The sequence below is a fragment of the Anabrus simplex genome, chromosome 5, assembly GCF_040414725.1.
Source record: "Anabrus simplex isolate iqAnaSimp1 chromosome 5, ASM4041472v1, whole genome shotgun sequence".
Lineage (NCBI taxonomy): Eukaryota > Metazoa > Arthropoda > Insecta > Orthoptera > Tettigoniidae > Anabrus > Anabrus simplex.
Window position 1 is genome coordinate 386,451,049 of NC_090269.1, and position 17,622 is coordinate 386,468,670.

At 36.5% G+C, this 17,622-nt stretch overlaps 1 protein-coding gene across 1 annotated transcript in view; it reads left to right on the top strand.

Moving 5' to 3' along the window:
• Nucleotides 1–14,942, top strand: part of Shab (Shaker cognate b) — a 260,638-nt gene extending 245,696 nt beyond the window's left edge. The window contains exon 7 of the mRNA XM_067148672.2: nucleotides 14,742–14,942. The gene's annotated coding sequence lies outside the window, so the exon portion shown is untranslated. The remainder of the gene's footprint in view (nucleotides 1–14,741) is intronic.
• Nucleotides 14,943–17,622: the final 2,680 nt, after the last annotated feature.

A 17,622-nucleotide genomic window follows, 5' to 3' on the forward strand; every position in this document is an offset into this window, starting at 1 on the left:
TGAGAGTAGAGTGCGTGACGCAAGAATTTTTGAAGTTACTGGAGTTGATTTTGCTGGTCCTCTCTACATCAAAGCCGATGATGGAACCTCAAAGAAGGCATGGGTTTGCTTATTCACTTGCGGAGTTTATTGTGCAGTTCGATTGGAACTGGTGTCTTCGTTATCAACAGATAGCTTTCTACAAGCTTTCAGACGTTTCTGCAGCAAACAAGGAAGACCTGTCATTGTCTACAGTGGCCAGGGAACAAATTTTGTTGGGTTTAAGAACTCCTGTCACAAACTGGACTGGAATGCAATCTCACAATACAGTTCAGCACGGAAGATAGATTGGCGTTTTAATCCTCCAGCTTCGCCATGGCGGGGAGGTTGGTGGGAACGTCTAGTAGGAATGCTCAAAACTCTTCTCCGTCGAGTGCTTGGTCGATCATCTGTCAACTATGAAGAGATGCAGACAATCCTCTGTGACTGCGAAACCGTCATAAATTCTCGGCCATTAACCTATTTGTCTGACAACCCATCAGATCTGGCTGCTCTAACTCCAAACATGTTTCTACACAACATAGAAGAAGTAGGAGTACCTGAGTATGACCTGTTCGAAGCAACTGATCTTCGGAAAAGACTGCAGTATTGCCTCAATTGAAAAAGAATCTTAGAGAAAGATTTCGTACTGAGTATTTAGGTCAGTTGAAGTTATTCACCAGCAAGGATAAGCCACATGATCTCAAACTGGGAGAAATTGTTTTGGTTGGCAATGATGACACTAGAAGAATGGATTGGCCATTGGGACGAGTTGTCGAGCTTGTTAAGGGAAAGGATGGAAATGTTAGAGTAGTTCGTGTCGTCACTGCTTCAGGCGAGCTTATAAGGCCAGTTCAAAGAATATACCCACTAGAACTCGAGTTTCAACCACCTGAGGATACCCAGGAAATCCGAAACCACCTAAGGAAAGACTTTGTTCCTAGTGAAGAAAATATAAAGGATAATCACGAGGCCGGAGCATGTGACTCTTCTACTCCTGCTGAAGATGGTCTTCAAGTTTCAAAGCAGACAGTGAAAATAACTCGTCTAGGACGATTGATTCACAAGCCAGAAAAGTTAAATTTGTGATATGTGTCAATTAACATAATTATTTCTGTTTATATTATTGAATTTTATCATTTTGTAATTGTTTCAGGACTATTTTATGAAAGTGGCAATTTGTGCATAAAGGGTGTAAGTCAATTCATGTTAACATTCATTTGACTTAGGTGGGAGGATGTTGTGTGAGAACAGTTAGTGTAACCTCTTTGATTCTTGTTACTCCTGAGATTTGTTTTCGAGAGCTTTGAAATAAGCCAAGAAACACACTTCAAGCTTTAGTTTGGGATCTTTTTTGTTGTTCGCAAGATGGCTTCCATGTATTGCCCGATTTCTCTATGTGTTGGGATATAAGGTGAGATGAATCTGTCGTGGTGGGTTTTCAAGACCAGATGCCCTTGCTGATGTCAACCCCCCAGAGGAATTAATGAGATTAAATGAATGACGTGACATATGACTGTAGGAAGGGAGAGGGTGAAACCGGTGCCAGCACATAGCCTACTCCTGTGAAATATTAGAGACGAAAACATTGGTGCGGTTAAAGACATTATTGACGACGAGCAACAGTATCAGAAAATGCAGAACAAGTTGGAATCAGCTATGGGAGCTGTCAAGCAATCATCACAAACGACCTACAGTTCTGTAAAGTGTATTCTAGATGGGTCCTTCGCCTTTTGATCGAAAATCTGAAGTTGAGACATTTGGAGGTCTGTAAGAGGACTGAACTACACTTGAGATCATCCTCTTTACAGCCCGGATTTATCGCCCTGCGATTTCCATTTGTTCGAACCGCTTAAAGAAGCTCTAGGAGGGCATCGATTTGAAGATGATGAGAGTGTGAAAGACTTCGTGTGCAACTGGCTGGTGACACGACCCTGTTCTTTTTACGATGAAGACATCAAAATCTGCCTATACGCTGGGACAAATGCATTTCCAAAGCAGGAAACTATGTGGAAAAATAAATTATAATTGTCTTGTGTTTTTCAATAAATTAATGTAAATAAAAATTAAATCCTGTTTATATTTGATCTCCCCTTGTATAAAATGTAAACAACAGCAAGGATTGAGGAAGTAAATGTATGATTGTAAACTAATAAAAACATTCCATTGTTGGAGGATTTGAACTGTAAACCACATGCTTGTGAGAGAAATTAAATGTAATAGCACTTTACTGCTAAGCTAACACACCAATACACAAGCTGCTGTCCTCCTACCATAATAACAGTACCACAGTTCTGATACAATATTACCACATTCTGAAACTGAACAACCAGTTCAGATGAATCAGAACTTTTAATAAAATTTTAACTGATATAAATGGATTTAGAATACTCCACCAATTTATATACAGCAGTTCCTGGATACCTTTTAGATAGACCATAATAAATTTGTGGAAATCATAAGATTAGTCTACATCTAGTACCTCCTAGATCCATCCACAGGTAATTAATCATGCAGCCTAGCAATATTTAGACGCCACTCTGACTTGCTAGGCAACATGCAACACACGGCTTTAACTTACTGTACTATCACTCCTCTACTATAAACCTCAAAAATCTGAAAATTTGTACATACCTTCACTAGATGATCTAGTACAATTTTTTTTACTTGCCATGACTATTTGTTATATCATTGAGTGCCATTTGAATTCCAACCATCCACTTCAGAGACCTCGAGATTAGCACATGTTTATTTTGTAGGAGGGGTGGGGGCACCTAGACCTGAGGGTGTGTAGTATTTTTAATATTTTGGAAGATGAATGGTGACTTGTATACCACAGTATAAAACCACCCATGGTATCCCCTACCACTTTTATGTAATACCAACTTTTATATCATTTTCTTGAAAGAAAAACACCTGACTATATTAGATTTTTTCCTTTCCCTCAGAGCTAGGCGGGGGAAGGCACGTGTCCCCCCCTTGCCCCCAGGCATGGGCGCCTTTGCAACTGACTATGCTTTCTACAAGCAAACAGTGAAAGAAAGCTAGATAAAACTGAAAGCTGCATGTGTCTTTCCTTGAACAACAAAAGAAAGATGTTGGATATGCAAAGATATGTGAATTAAAAACAATGCCAAAGATGTGGTATACATGAAGAAAAAGTTATAGTATGAGTTTCTCAATAAGAAAATCCACCAGCTCATTGGAATGCCTACAAAACAGCCCACAAGGAAGCAAAGAAAATTGTGGTGGGAACAATAGCTGTTGAATTCACGATATGTTATGGGAAACTTAACACTTGTAAAGGAGAATGTGTCTACCAATTTGTCAAATCAAGACATCACAAAACTGAGACATTCAACATTTCTGAGACCTTAACAATGGAAAGGGTGATTTGCTGGTATATTGGGAAGAAAAAAAAGCCAGAGAGCACAGATGTGGCTCCCAAGAAAAGATCCCTTACAAGTAAAATCATATTTTACATTATCAATCAGCATCTCAAATTTTACATATTTTTAACATCAGACAGGTAAGAGAAAAATCTAGAAAATTTTGTATTCCTGTCCTAATCTGTTTCCATTACTATACAGAGACCTTCGACAGTGTCAACTGGATGATGATATGGCAGGAAGGCATGTTTATAGAGACTACACATTGGGTTATATGCTGTAGAAATCACACTACTGGTGTATAGGCAAGTACTGGTGTTTCCAAATTCTTTAGAATTTATAAAGTTATTAGACAGGAATGTGTTCTTCCTCGTTTGCTATTTAATATCTAAACCTAGCAGGTCATCAGCAAAGCTCTTTATGGATGGACAGGAGGTATCTGAATCACTGGAGAAATTGTTAATAATTTTAAATTTGTTGATGACACCACAGAGCTAGTATATGGTTTTTAAGTATCAACCTTAGTAAGTCCAAGGCAATGATAACCAGAAGCATTGATCCAGCTCACAAGTATATTAAAGGAAAATGCAGTAAGAGAGTACAGTAAAATTCCACTTAACCAAATTAAATGGGTCAGAGCCATTTTGGATAACATATTTTCCCAAATAATCAGCAGAACTATTGCTAGAGCAAAAGGTCAAATCTGGGAGATAGTGGGTCCAAATCCCACTGTCAGCAGCCCTGAAGATGGTTTTCCATGGTTTCCCATTTTTACACCAGTCAGCTGCTGGGGCTGTATCTTAATTAAGGCCAGGTCTGCTTTCTTCCTATTCCTAAACCTTTCCTGTGCCATCGTCGCCGTAAGACCTATCTGCGTCGGTGCGACATAAAGAACTAGCAAAAAAAAATTACAAATATTCTACTCTTATGTGCATGCAATGTTGTTTTCATTGTTACTTAAATATAATAAAGTACAGTATTAAGACATTCATTAAATCCATAAAATCAGAAATTTTCTTTTGAACTCTCTCCTTGCAATGATTCTGTGCAGCTATATCACTCCACCACCTGATGAGCATTGTTATCAGCTGGTGTGGATTTTGCTGCTTCATTCAACAAACGCTTAAGTATAGGTCCGGATAATGGCATACCTTTAGTACATTGCTGGGTAAAATTCAGGAACAGGGCTACATGTAGTTTCTCATATTCGACTTTTATCACAGTTTTGTGTTTTGAAATTTTCAACAAGTGTTCCTGAAATTTTGGCTTTGCTTTTACCCCATCAGATACTGTCAAGACAGCAACAGTATAATCAGCTGCTATGTTTTGTACACTCTCCCATTTTCCACCTGTCTAACTGCTTCAGTTTTCTGTTCAATTGTTATCACAACACATTTCCTTTTTGCTGACATCTTAAAACAACACACTTAAAGCACTTATTACTCTGATCAACATCAAAAGTAAAACACAATATTACATAGAAGAACCTCCTGGGCAATACATGGCAAAGAAGATAGTGTAACACTTGCTGTGACAGCAAATAATGAGTAAAATGTGCACTGGAATGTAGGGTAGGGGTAAGAGAATTATGTTGCTTGCTGCAAGCAACATTGCCAGCTCAATTTTGAGCACTGGTCCTGCCAAAAAAAAAAAAAAAATTACAATTGTTTTGGTTAAGCTGGATTTCAGTTTAGCGAAGTTTGGTTTATTTTAGTACATGACTAGTATATTTTGGATCAACTACCTGCAACGGAAAATGTTGTGAAGAAGAAATGAGAAGCCAATCCAATTTAGGGTGAGTTGCCATGAAGAAGCTCACCAGGATCTAGAAGAACAAAGCAATAACAACCTACACAAAGATCCTCCTTGTTGAAGATCTTGTTTTCTTCATCTTTCTGTATGGTTGTGAAACATGGACCTTAATAGCCAGAGACAAACAATGCATTGATGCATTCGAGCGAGATGTAGGGTTGGCAAAGAATGTTGCTTATACAGTAGCCTGAACAAAAAAAGAACCAACGTGGTCAACACCAAGCAATTTAACATCTCCAAACCTCTGTCCTCCAGCATCAGTCAGAAAATCCTCCATTTCTTTGGGCACATCACAAGAAGAGTTAGAGAAAATCTTAAAAAATGTATGTTGCAAGGGAAGATTAAAGGTCACCTGCAGATTGTTAAAATAAGGAATCATCTTTCTGTGCCTATTGTTGTTACCAGTGGAGTTCCTCAAGGGTCTCACCTTGTGCCCTTACTTTTTACTCTCTACATAAATTACATTAAAAATATACTTACGAATTCTGAATTGCTTTTGTTTGCTGACGATGCAGAAAAATTTATGCAAATTAATTGTCCACTTCATTTACATCATCTAGAAAAGTACTGTATTCAAAATGGGTTGAAACTTAATCATGAGAAATGTAAAATAATATTGCTTTTAAAAACAAGAAGAAAATATCATTTCAGTAAAAATTTAGTAATAACAACATTCTAACTTCTGTTTCACAAGTTAACGACCTTGGTGTTTTATTCAGTTATAACCTATCATTTAATGAACATATTGAAAATATTTGTAAGAAAGCATTTCAAAGATTGGGTTGCATTACTAGATATTCTAGAGAATGTTCAAACTTGGCTACCTATCGATTGCTGTATGTGTCTATGGTACACCCTATACTAGAATACTGTACAGCTGTTTCGAACCCTTCTCATCAGACCTCTATCCATAGATTAGATTCAGTACAATATAAATTTCTTTGTTTATATTCATTTAGAGCAGGATTCTCATATGATAATGTTGATTATTCAGTCCTACAACAGTCTTTAAATCTGCATAGCCTGTCACAATGCCGTGAATTATTGGATACACTCTTCATTTTTAAATTGCTTCATTCCTTGGTGAATTGTCCACAACTCCTTGCAAAAATTAACTAACATGTACCAGCAGACGCACAAGGTTCAAGAATACATTGTCTACAAATTGGCATAGAACTAGTTACACATTCAGTGGGCCAATTGAACGAATGTCAAGATCTCTAAACAAAGTGGATATTGATATATTTAACTGCTCATTGTCAAAATTTAGAAATCACCTACATAATCTCCAGAATTGACTATTATTTTCCTGTGCTTATTTGTAATATAATCTGTGTATATATCTGTACATATTTTTCTACTTATATTCCATTGAACTTTCTTTTTAGTGTGTTTTGTTTTGTTTATTCATCTCTACTGTTATGTAAAATGGTATTACCGTTAATAAAGTATTATTACAAGACTACATAGGGCAAATGGTTTGACCAAATAAAGCAGCTTACTTCAACAGTCCCTAAGAAGACCTGAATATTGTTCAGGTTGGAGAAGCATATTTATTGGGCTCATGGCACTCAGAAATTAGTAGAACTAGTTATTATTGTTATTATTCATATATGCCCTACTAAGGAGTGAGATTCAACTTATTTAGCTAATGTTGTTGCCTTTTCCTTCTCCCAGAACCTCTTCTTGCTGTGATTTTTTTTTTTCAATCTTGCCGAGGTGCTTAAATTTACTCCTGCATGAGTTCTTTTGCGTGCCAGTAAATCTACCACCAAAAAGCTGACGTATTTGACCACCTTCAAATATCACCAGAATGAGCCAGGATCAAACCTGCCAATTTGCGGGCCAGAAGACCAATGCCTCAACTGTCTAAGCGACTCAGCCCGACATTATTATTATTATTATTATTATTATTATTATTATTATTATTATTATTATTTTCTTACTCTAAATATCAATAGCCTGTTTGTGCACCTGGGAAACAGATCATTTCAAAATATTTTAAAGTGTTATAGATGAAACCATTATCTGCCTCCAATCTTTCTTAAAATCTGTAACTTGGGCCGATGACCTAAGATGTTAGGCCCCTTTAAACAACAAGCAACAAACAAGCAAACTAGTGTACTGAAGGAATGGTAAACAAATAGCAGCAGATGTTTAGGCCTGTACCTAGGATTTCGTTTTAGGAGGGGGTCCAAAACAGAATATTACTGCTTGGCTTGTTTCGGGCTTCACAAGATATGATCTGCTTGACTTTCCCAGTCTTGGCACATTCAAGAACCAAACTGAAAACTATTCATTGCTTACATAGCTATTTTGTCTGTCTGTTAGGTCATCAGCCCAGAGGCTGGTTGGATCCTCAAATAGCACTACCAAAGGTTATGCAGTTATAAGGAAACCCCAAAAACCAATGGCAGCACCAAAATGAGGCGTACTAGGCAAGATGAGGAGTGAGGTAGTTTACCATTGCTTTCCTCACTGGGTCAGAAATTACTATTGCAGCACGACTGACCCTATGAGCAGCACCTTTCATAACACTCAGATGCACTAGTCATGCTCCGAATGTCATTACTCAGCACTACCCATACCCCAGCAACTTCCATATTGTCACAGCCATGGATGTTGACTGGGACTTCGGTGGAAGCTACACTTTACTCTGGCCTGTGCCAAGAGATGGATGCATAAGTACTGTATCCATCAAGAAATGACAGCAGGCAGATAGCTATTTTATGTAGGCTATATTATTTTTTAAACATACAAACATTATAAATACAGTCCTCAATCCAAAGGCTGGTTGAATCTTCAACAGCTCCACCATCAGCTCTTACAGTTGACCTAGGCATCTCTGAAGAGGTGTACTGGGCAAATGAGGAGTGAGGTAGTTCCCATTGCTTTCCTCTCCAAACCAGAAGTTGCTATAACCTATCAGTCTGCCAAGCCCACTGAAATGCTCACATCAACTGGTTCTATGAGTGACATTTACACACCATCCATAACAAGAGTGGCTTTGTAAAGAGTGGTGTTACCAGTTTCACACAAACTTGTCACTTTCATGTTGTCAAAACCAAGGATGAGAATGAGACAGGTTCAATGAAAGTAACAAATTTGTCTCATCCATACAAGAACACGTAGTGCACTCCAAACACTAGGTCCAGCCAGTAAAGTCATAAATTATTCTATATAATTTCAAATTTTAATATTTATATCAGCTTCAAACATTTATGACATCAAGTGATGGCCTATATGGAACATTTTCAATAAAATATCAAATAAGTCATGTGTTAATATTATATATATGACTAGCAATTACCTGCAGCTTCGCTCACGTGTATTTCGTAATTTGATCAAAGTAATCGTTCCTCGGCATTGTACTAAGACATTATCTGAAAATTCTTGAAGTATAAAACTCGCCCAAAAACTGAGTTTCATTTACCCCAGAACTTCTTCGTAAACCATGTTTGTGGTATTACCTTTTGGGGCTAAGATGACCATGCAACATAGAACTGTACATGTGAGAAACAGTCTTCTCTCAAATCAAAAAAATACATACATGTTTCTTTATTTTTAAAGGAGATTCCAAATACCTATTCCCACATCTGTAACGTCTTCAGTTTTTGAGATATACATAAGTATCCCCATAAAAAGAATTCAACCCCTTGATCAGTCCTTACCCCACCCTCACCCCATCTAAGTGTATTTTCCGAAAACAAAAATACCTGTTTCTTTATTTTTAAAGGAGATTCTGAATACCAATTTTCACATTTGAAACATCTTCAGTTTTTAAGATATAAGTATCCTCATAAAAAATAATTCAACTATTTTTCACTTCTGTTCAGCCCCTGTTAAGTGCCTTCTCCAAAACAAAAAGGTACAGGTTCCTGTATTTTTAAAGGACTTTCCAAATACCAAGTTTCTTGTCTCTAACATGTTAAGTTCTTGATATATAATGTAGATATACAAGTACTCATTTTAAAAATTCACCTGCTTTTCCAATTCTTTTCAGCCCCTTAACTGGATTTTCCAAAAACAAAAAATATGTGTTTCATTATTTTTAAAGGAGATTCCAAAAACCAGTTTTCATACCTGTACATCTGTAACACCTTCAGTTTTAAAGATAAGTATACTCATAAGCATAATTCAACTTCTTCTTCTTGACTTCTTTCCACCCCATTCCCCCCTTAAGTCAATTTTCTGAAAACCAAATAACTTGTTTCTTTATTTATAAAGAAGCTTCCAAATGCCAGTTATCATGACTGTAACATCTTCAGTTTTGAGATATATGTATCCTCATATAAAGGGATAAAACTCTCCTTTCACAGCCCCCGCCCCCAAGTTGATTCCCCCCCTCCAAAATACGTGTTTCTTTATTTTTAAAGGAAATTCCAAATACTAATTTTCACATCTGTAACATCTTTAGTTTTTGAGATATAAGTATCCTCATACAAAGTATTCAACTAATTTTTCAATTAATTCACCCCCCCCTTAAGTAGATTTTCCAAAGACAAAAGATTATGTGTTTCTTTACTTTGAAAGAAAATTCCAAATGCAAATTTTCATGTCTGTAACATCTTCCAGTTTTTTTAGATATAAGTATCCTCACGAAAAGAATTCAACGCATTTTTCACTCCACCCCTGCCCATTAAGTTGGTTACCCCCCACCTCAAAAATGCATGTTTCTTTATTTTTTAAAGGAGATTGCAAATACCAATTTCCACATCTGTAACCTTCAGTTTTGAGATATTTCTTCTGAAAAAGAATTCAATTTTTTTACTTCCTTTCACACTCCCCACTCAAGTGAATTTTCCAAAAACAAACAGTACCCGTTTCTTTAAAAGAGCTCCCAAATACCAATTATCACGATTGTAACATCTTCAGTTTTTGAGATATATGTATCCTTGTAAAAGGAATTCATCTACGTTTTCATCCCTCTCCCCCCGAACCAAGTTGATTCCCCCACCAAGTGTGTGTAACATCTTTAGATTTTTTGGTATATATACTGTACATTCTCATACAAATAACTCAACTAATTATTCAATTCTTTCACCCCCCACCCTGTTAAGGGTTTTTCCTGAATACCAAAGAATACGTGTTTCCTTATTTTTAAAGGAGATTCCAAATACCAATTTTCACATCTGCAACATGTTAAGTTTTTTAGATATACAGTAGATACGCTAATTTTAAAATTTCACTCCATTTTTGAGTTTACCTTATGTGGATTTTCCAAATTGAAATATTTTTGTTTCTTTACTTTTACAGGAAATTCCAAATACCAGTTTTCAAACCTGTAATATGTTACGTGTCTGAGATAATTTGCAGATACAGTCTTTTTAAAAATTCACCCCATTTGTCACTCCTGTTCACCCCCTATTCATCGGATTATCCAAGGATTTTCAAAGGAGATTCCAAATTTCAATTTTCATGTCTGTAACATCTTCAGTTTATGAGATATAAGTCTCCTCATAAAAGGTGTTCAACCCGTTTTCCCCCTTTTTTGACCCACCTAATGGGATTTTCTGAAAACAAAAAAATACATGTTTCTTTATTTTTAAAAGAGATTCCAAATACCAATTTTTACGTCTGTAAATTTTTAAGTTTTTGAGTTATAGATCTCGTCATTTTAAAAATTCACCTGCCTTTTCACCCCCTTACCAACAGAATATCCAAAAATCCTCCCTTAGCAAGCACCTATATGTTAATATCAATGTATCACCAAAATTTCATTTCTTTATGTCCAGTAGTTTTGGTTCGGCGATGATGAATCAGTCAGTCAGTCAGTCAAGTTATTTTATATATACTGTATAGATAAATTATGTTTAATTTGAAAAATATATATCTTTATAAAAGCAGCCTCCTACTATTATTGCCTCTGCTGGTGGCCATTACATCTAGTATCTCCTTAAGTGTAACTGGTTTTGGTTAGTGGATAGACAGAAGAGTAAATCCAGTTAGACATTCAATGCCAGTTTTTATTCCACAAGAAGCTCTTTATTGAAGAAAATGATCTTTCCACTTCAGTTGTTGAAAGAGGCATGGTTGCTAATATACACAATACGTAAACAAGTTTTTCTTGTCACACTTGTCCAAAACAGCATTCCAGATGGATTTTCATTTGGTGCTTTTCACTCTTCACACCATAGCAGATACTCTACTGTTAGTTCTGACTCATGTTCTGTCTTCAAAAAGAAATTTCACTTGCATTATTTCTAGTCTTTAACACAGAATGCAGCATTTGTGGGCAGTACGACTTCAATTTATGATAGAAACTCTCTATTCCCTAATCCTGAACTGATTATTTTAGAAAAGTAAAGTTTATACTTTTAAATTTTTGGAAGAAATTTCAGAGAGAACCACTCGCCCCCCCAATTCCTTTGACTGTGCGTCTATAGTAGTAGTAGTAGTAGTAGTAGTAGTAGTGGTAGTAGTAGTAGTAGTCACAATTTAATTTGCTAGTGGCTTTACGTCGCATCGACACAGATAGGTCTTATGGCGAAGATGGGATAGGAAAGGCCTAGGGGTTGGAAGGAAGAAACCATGGCCTTAATTAAGGTACAGCCCAAGCATTTGCCTGGTGTGAAAATGGGAAACCATGGAAAACCATCTTCAGGGCTGCCGACAGTGGGATTTAAACCCACTATCTCCCAGATGCAAAGTCACAATCTTACCAATTCCCACTCCATTAGTGACACTCTATGACTGCCAATGCTTTGAGATTACTTCTTTTAATAAACATTCCTTAATCTTACTTAGAATAGAATACTCCCATCCCCTAGTTCTGAATTGCCTGGAACTGAGGAGAGATTAATCATTTATTGCAAACCAAATTATTTTTGAGCTGGGCTGAGTGGCCCAGATGCTTGAAACACTGGCCTTCTGACCCCAACTTGGCAGGTTTGATCCTGGCACAGTCCAGTGGTATTTAAAGGTGCTCAAATACATCAGCCTCGTGTAGGTAGATTTGCTGGCACATAAAAAAACTCCTGCATGACAAAATTTTGGCACCTCGGCATCTCCAAGAACCATAAAAGTAGTTAGTGGGACATATAGTAAATAACATTCATCTTCTTTGTCATTTAGGCCTACTGAGGACCACGGGGCTCATATCTACTCTTCGGTAAAGTTGTTGCTTTCTTCTTCTTCTTCTTTTTCCAATACTCCTTCATTTGCTGACTATGAGCCAGCTTTCTCTCTTCTGTCCACTTAGTTCCTGTAATCTTCTTACTTGTAAGGGACGTTGGGAAAACACCGTGTCGGATGGCTTGACAGAACAGTATTCGGTCATGAGTTTGTCCCAGTGGGATACCTAGTTGTTCCATATTCGACTTAACTGACGTGATCCATTTGTCCTGTTACTGTGAATATCCTGTTGGTGAGTCTTTCGGAATCCAGACAGGCCAAGTGTCCATAAAAGGTCAGGCGCCTTTTCCTTATACACATGACGATGTCCTCCTGGTGTTCATACAGTTCATCATTAGGGCGGATTCTATAAATGCCTCCTTCCTCTCTGATTGGTCATAATATCGTCCTCAGGATCTTCCTCTCTTTTAACTCCAGCTTTCTGAGTGGGGCCCTTCCTGGCCATTACAAGGCACTCGGAAGCATACAGAACAGATGGTTGGACGATCGAGTTGTAGTGTCTGAGTTTGAGGTTCTTGGAGAGGCACTTAGATGAATAGATACTACGTCACGAGTAATAAGCCCTTTCAAACTTGGTACATCTGGCATCTATGGCTAGGTAAAGTAAATAACATTATTATTTAAAATGTTTTTGATACATTCATACTTTTCTTGTTACAATTAATTTATCTACTACTACCCAAACATTACAATTATGCCTAATCACTATTTTAAATTTGTGCAAGTATTTATTTTTGTCACGAGTCCGAACACATTTCTCCTTAGCTTACAATAGATATTATGAATGAACTGAATGGCTGTATGAATGAATAAATGGATCGAAGACTGCATGCCTGGATGAGATGCATGATTGGATTTTATTCAAGCATGCACGAATGAATAAACACTCCTCTCTCCCAGACATGGATAACCACCAACTGGGGAGAGAGCCCTTATTAATGAATGAATGAATGAATGAATGAATGAATGAATGAATGAATGAATTAATCAATGAATGAATGCTCTCAGCCTATATCTACATCCTAACTCCAGCAGATAAGGTGTGAACACTTCAATGTGGATGAATAAATGAATGTATGAATGAACTGAATTCATGCAAGCATGAAAAAAATCTCTCTCCCAGACACAGATAACCACCAACTAGGGAGAGAGCCCTTATTATTGAATGAATGAATGAATGAATGAATGAATGAATGAATGAATGAAGGAATGAATGAATCATTGAACGAATGATCTCAGCCTACAGCTACAGAATTCCAGAAGGTTAGGAAGGAACATTTGCTCTATTATTACCTACCGTAAGCAAATTCACATGCAATTTAATGCATAGTTACCCTTGGTCAACTCTTGTTCTTCTCCAACCTCAATGGTATTAAAGCACTTGAGGCCCAGGGAGCCTTTAATTTTCATGCCCTTCATGGCCCTTGTATTTCTTTCTCTCTGATCAGTGTTATATAGAGGATGGTTGCCTACAAAGCTGTACCCAGGGTGGAGGTTAGGGGAGTTCAAACCCCACTCCAAAATAAAAACAAACTTGACAAATTTAAACAGCCTACAATAAATTAGAAATATTATTACAATAATAAGCATTTGCAAAATAAACAAGTGAATTTAACCTATAAAATCTATGCCATCCTTAAAAATTTCTCTATGAATTTAGTTAAATTTACTGAAAACATACAGTAAATGGAAATTTTAATTTGATGAGATATACAGATTGGATTTTTTATGTACTTAATACAATTTGCACCATAAAAATCAATTTCAATAAACATACAAAAATATGTTCATGTTATCAAACCACTAGAAGATTTTTTTTAAAATAACCAAACCCCTAAATATTTTTAATACTTACATTGAAACATATTGCTACCTCCATTTTTAAACAAATCATTGTGTTGTGCTGCACACACATGTTAAAGCATGTTCTGCCCACCAGACCGCTATGAATTTATACTTCACCCAGTGAGTTGTGGAAAGTACTGCCCTAAAACTCAAACTTTTCTTTCTGTAAAATCTATTTGAAAAGTAAAAAAGCATTGTTACTATAGCTTTTGTTTATGGAAGAACAACAACCCCCCACCAATCCTAATTCCCTCCAAAAAAATCCTGGGTATGGCCTTGGTTGCCTAGTTGTACTTCCTCTTAAAACATCACCACCTTACAGAAAATAACAATGACAACAACAAAACAATCATAGTAATAAATGTTGACTTTGTGCTTGGTTTCTTTTCATTCTTTTAGTTAGTGCTTTTCGTTTTCATTTCCTTGTGCCACATATTTCTTGAAATACAAAAAATGTTCTATTTTTCCTGGTGTACCAGTATTCCATTCTTTGTTTAATAATTTAACAATTGCATTTAATCTTATTTTCTCTTTTGTTTGCAGTATCAGTTCCATGTTATGAGAAGTTCTTCCTGGGTGGACTGCAGATACTGTCTTAGAGTGTGATATGATCACTCTATATGACTGCAGGGAAGTCTACTAATCCAGCTCAATCAGAACAACTGCCAGAAGTAGCTGTTGGAGAGGAACTTATGGAGTCACAATGAAGAACTCTGGAAGACTTATCTTAGTTCAGTCTGCTTCTATCCCCCAGCTTCTCAGCACCAGGGACTGGAGTTGTGACTCCACAGCCCCTTTTGATACATTCCTGTTAAACATGCTGGATTACTGTACTTCAACTTTAGAAAACCAATACAGATTAAAAGTATGATTTATGAGTACAAAATAGAACAAATAAATTTTACCACATTCTAAACTCCATATCGAACGTTTCTCCATCACAAAACAACCGTTGAGTATCTTCCTTAAATGAGTACAAAACAACACATCATCGTTTTGAATCTTCCTTCATTTTGTACTCGTAAATCCATTAAAATGCAATGTACATACATTTTTAAAAACTTATATCATTAATATTTTGAAATAAGTTTCAAAAGATTGCAGATTTATTTGTCAACAAGAACTTTGTGGCCTTTTGATTGCCTTACTGTAATGGGTTCTATTGGATAGCCACATCTCCTTGGTTACATTTCCATATGGGTCCAACGTCACAGTGCAAGCTGCAAATATTTTGGAGACATTTAATATGTTACAAAATCACAAGTGAAGACGTAGTCTTTAAAGGGACTCAACTCAGTGACCCGACTTGACAGGGTGACTGTATTTCCTGAATTAGAAACTCCTGTCATTAACTGTCATCACATCATATTTGTTAATTTAATTGAATTGGTCATTCTTAAAGGGAGTTAAACATAACTTTCACAAAACCTCATGTTAATACTACTTGCTATTAAAACCTAAAATTCTAACATGAAACAAAAATTTGAAACTTAGTTTCAATTTTCTTGTTTACAAGTGGAAGGAAACATGGAAAAACTGTTATAATATTAATAAGTTAGTCTGTTATCCAGCCTCTTAAAAGAAATGGTTTTATAAATAGAAAGTTATCATTTATTTCACAATTTTGATACATTTCAAATTATGTTGGTGCAAGCCATTCATATAGAGTTAAAATGGTATGGCACAATCTGGGATTGAACGAGGGACCTCTTCCTTTCTACAGAATTATTTTAATCACAGGGCTGCTACAGCCATACCATTCTGCTTTTTTGGCCAAGGTACTGCCATGGTACTGTGGTCAACATCCTCTTCAATCCTTTGTCCTTGACAGGGCATGATGGAGTTTCATGTTTTTGTTCTCCTGATATACTTTCTATAAGTATGGCAATCTGTCATTATAAGCATAGACTCATGGGAAGACTTTCCCACCAGGGCTTGCAGCTGGTCGACCCCTCTGACTGGGTGTCTTTCTCAGGGCATCTTGCCATTAATCTTACCCTTCATCAAAAGTCCCTTTTTTTCAATTTGTTTTACATCGCGCCGACACAGATAGGTCTTATGGCAACGATGGAATAACAAAGGCTTAGGAGTGGGAAGGAAGCAGCCGTGGCCTTAATTAAGGTACAGCCCCACCTTTTTCCTAGTGTGAAAATGGGAAAGCACGGAAAACCATCTTCAGGGATGCCAACAGTGGGGCTCGAAACCACTGTCTCGCAGATGCAAGCTCACAGCGGCGCATCCCTAACCGCACAGCCAACTTGGCTGATTCAAACGTTTCTCCCTGGTGCTTGTTCTTCTGGCCATGTGTCTGAATTATCATAAATAGGCTGGCTAATCCATTGAAGAAGTCTAGTTCTTTCAGAACAGAGGTATTGGTAAGGTATTCAGTTCAAGATATGTGGAGAGCACACAGGTAAACCCACTGTTGGAGATATCACTTGTAAATAAAAACACTAAATCACTTCACTTCTTTACGGCAGTTGTTCCCAGTATAAAAGACTAGCCTATAAGACCATGTTAGAGTATTTTTATCAATGTCTATAAATTTTCACATTCAAAAAATAAGTTATCTTCATGATTTATTTATTTATTTATTTATTTATTTATTTATTTATTTATTTATTTATTTATTTATTTATTCATTTATTTATTTATTTATTTATTTATTTATTTATTTATTTACTTATTTACTTATTTATTTATTTGTGGATTTTACAAATCAAAATTCACTTATTCAGAAGAGAGGATTTTTTCCTACATCCAAAAACACCAGAAAACTAGGAATAAATTAATTTCTTTTTTTTTCTCTCTCTCTCCTGAAAACCATGTATAGTCATGTGTTAGACACTCTGTTCCCAGCCATAATGACCTGAGAATGTCTTCACATTACTCTGTGGCTTGTCAGTCCAGAGCATATGAATACCAATATTTTAGTATAATAACGTGTAAGCTGGGTTTGAAATAAGCAGAGACCTAAGTACTGTAGTTGGCTCAAGGAGAAAGTGTTCTGCGTAGTGACTGGTCCTGTGACTTTGTCTGTGAATCTGGCTCTCCATGTTTCTCTATCCTCAGCTTCCTCCTTCAGCATACGGTATTTCTTTTTTTATTTTCAAATCATCTAACAGATGGGTTCCTGTGTTCCCTCCAACTTTCATTCAATGGCATCATGCAACAGGCAGTTTCTTATCGGGATATGTCTGAACAAGTTGGCTTTTCTCTGAAGAACTTTGCCAATAATTGCTCACCTCTAGCCAACTCATCACCATTTGTCATCATGTCTATCCATGTTATTCTTTCCAATTGTCTCCAGCACCACATTTTAGAACTCTCCAGGTGTTTTGTGTTTGTTTTGCTCAGTGTACAAGCAGTTTCTGATCCATACAAAGCAAAGTTCCAGATTTAGTATCTGACTAGTAACTCTAAG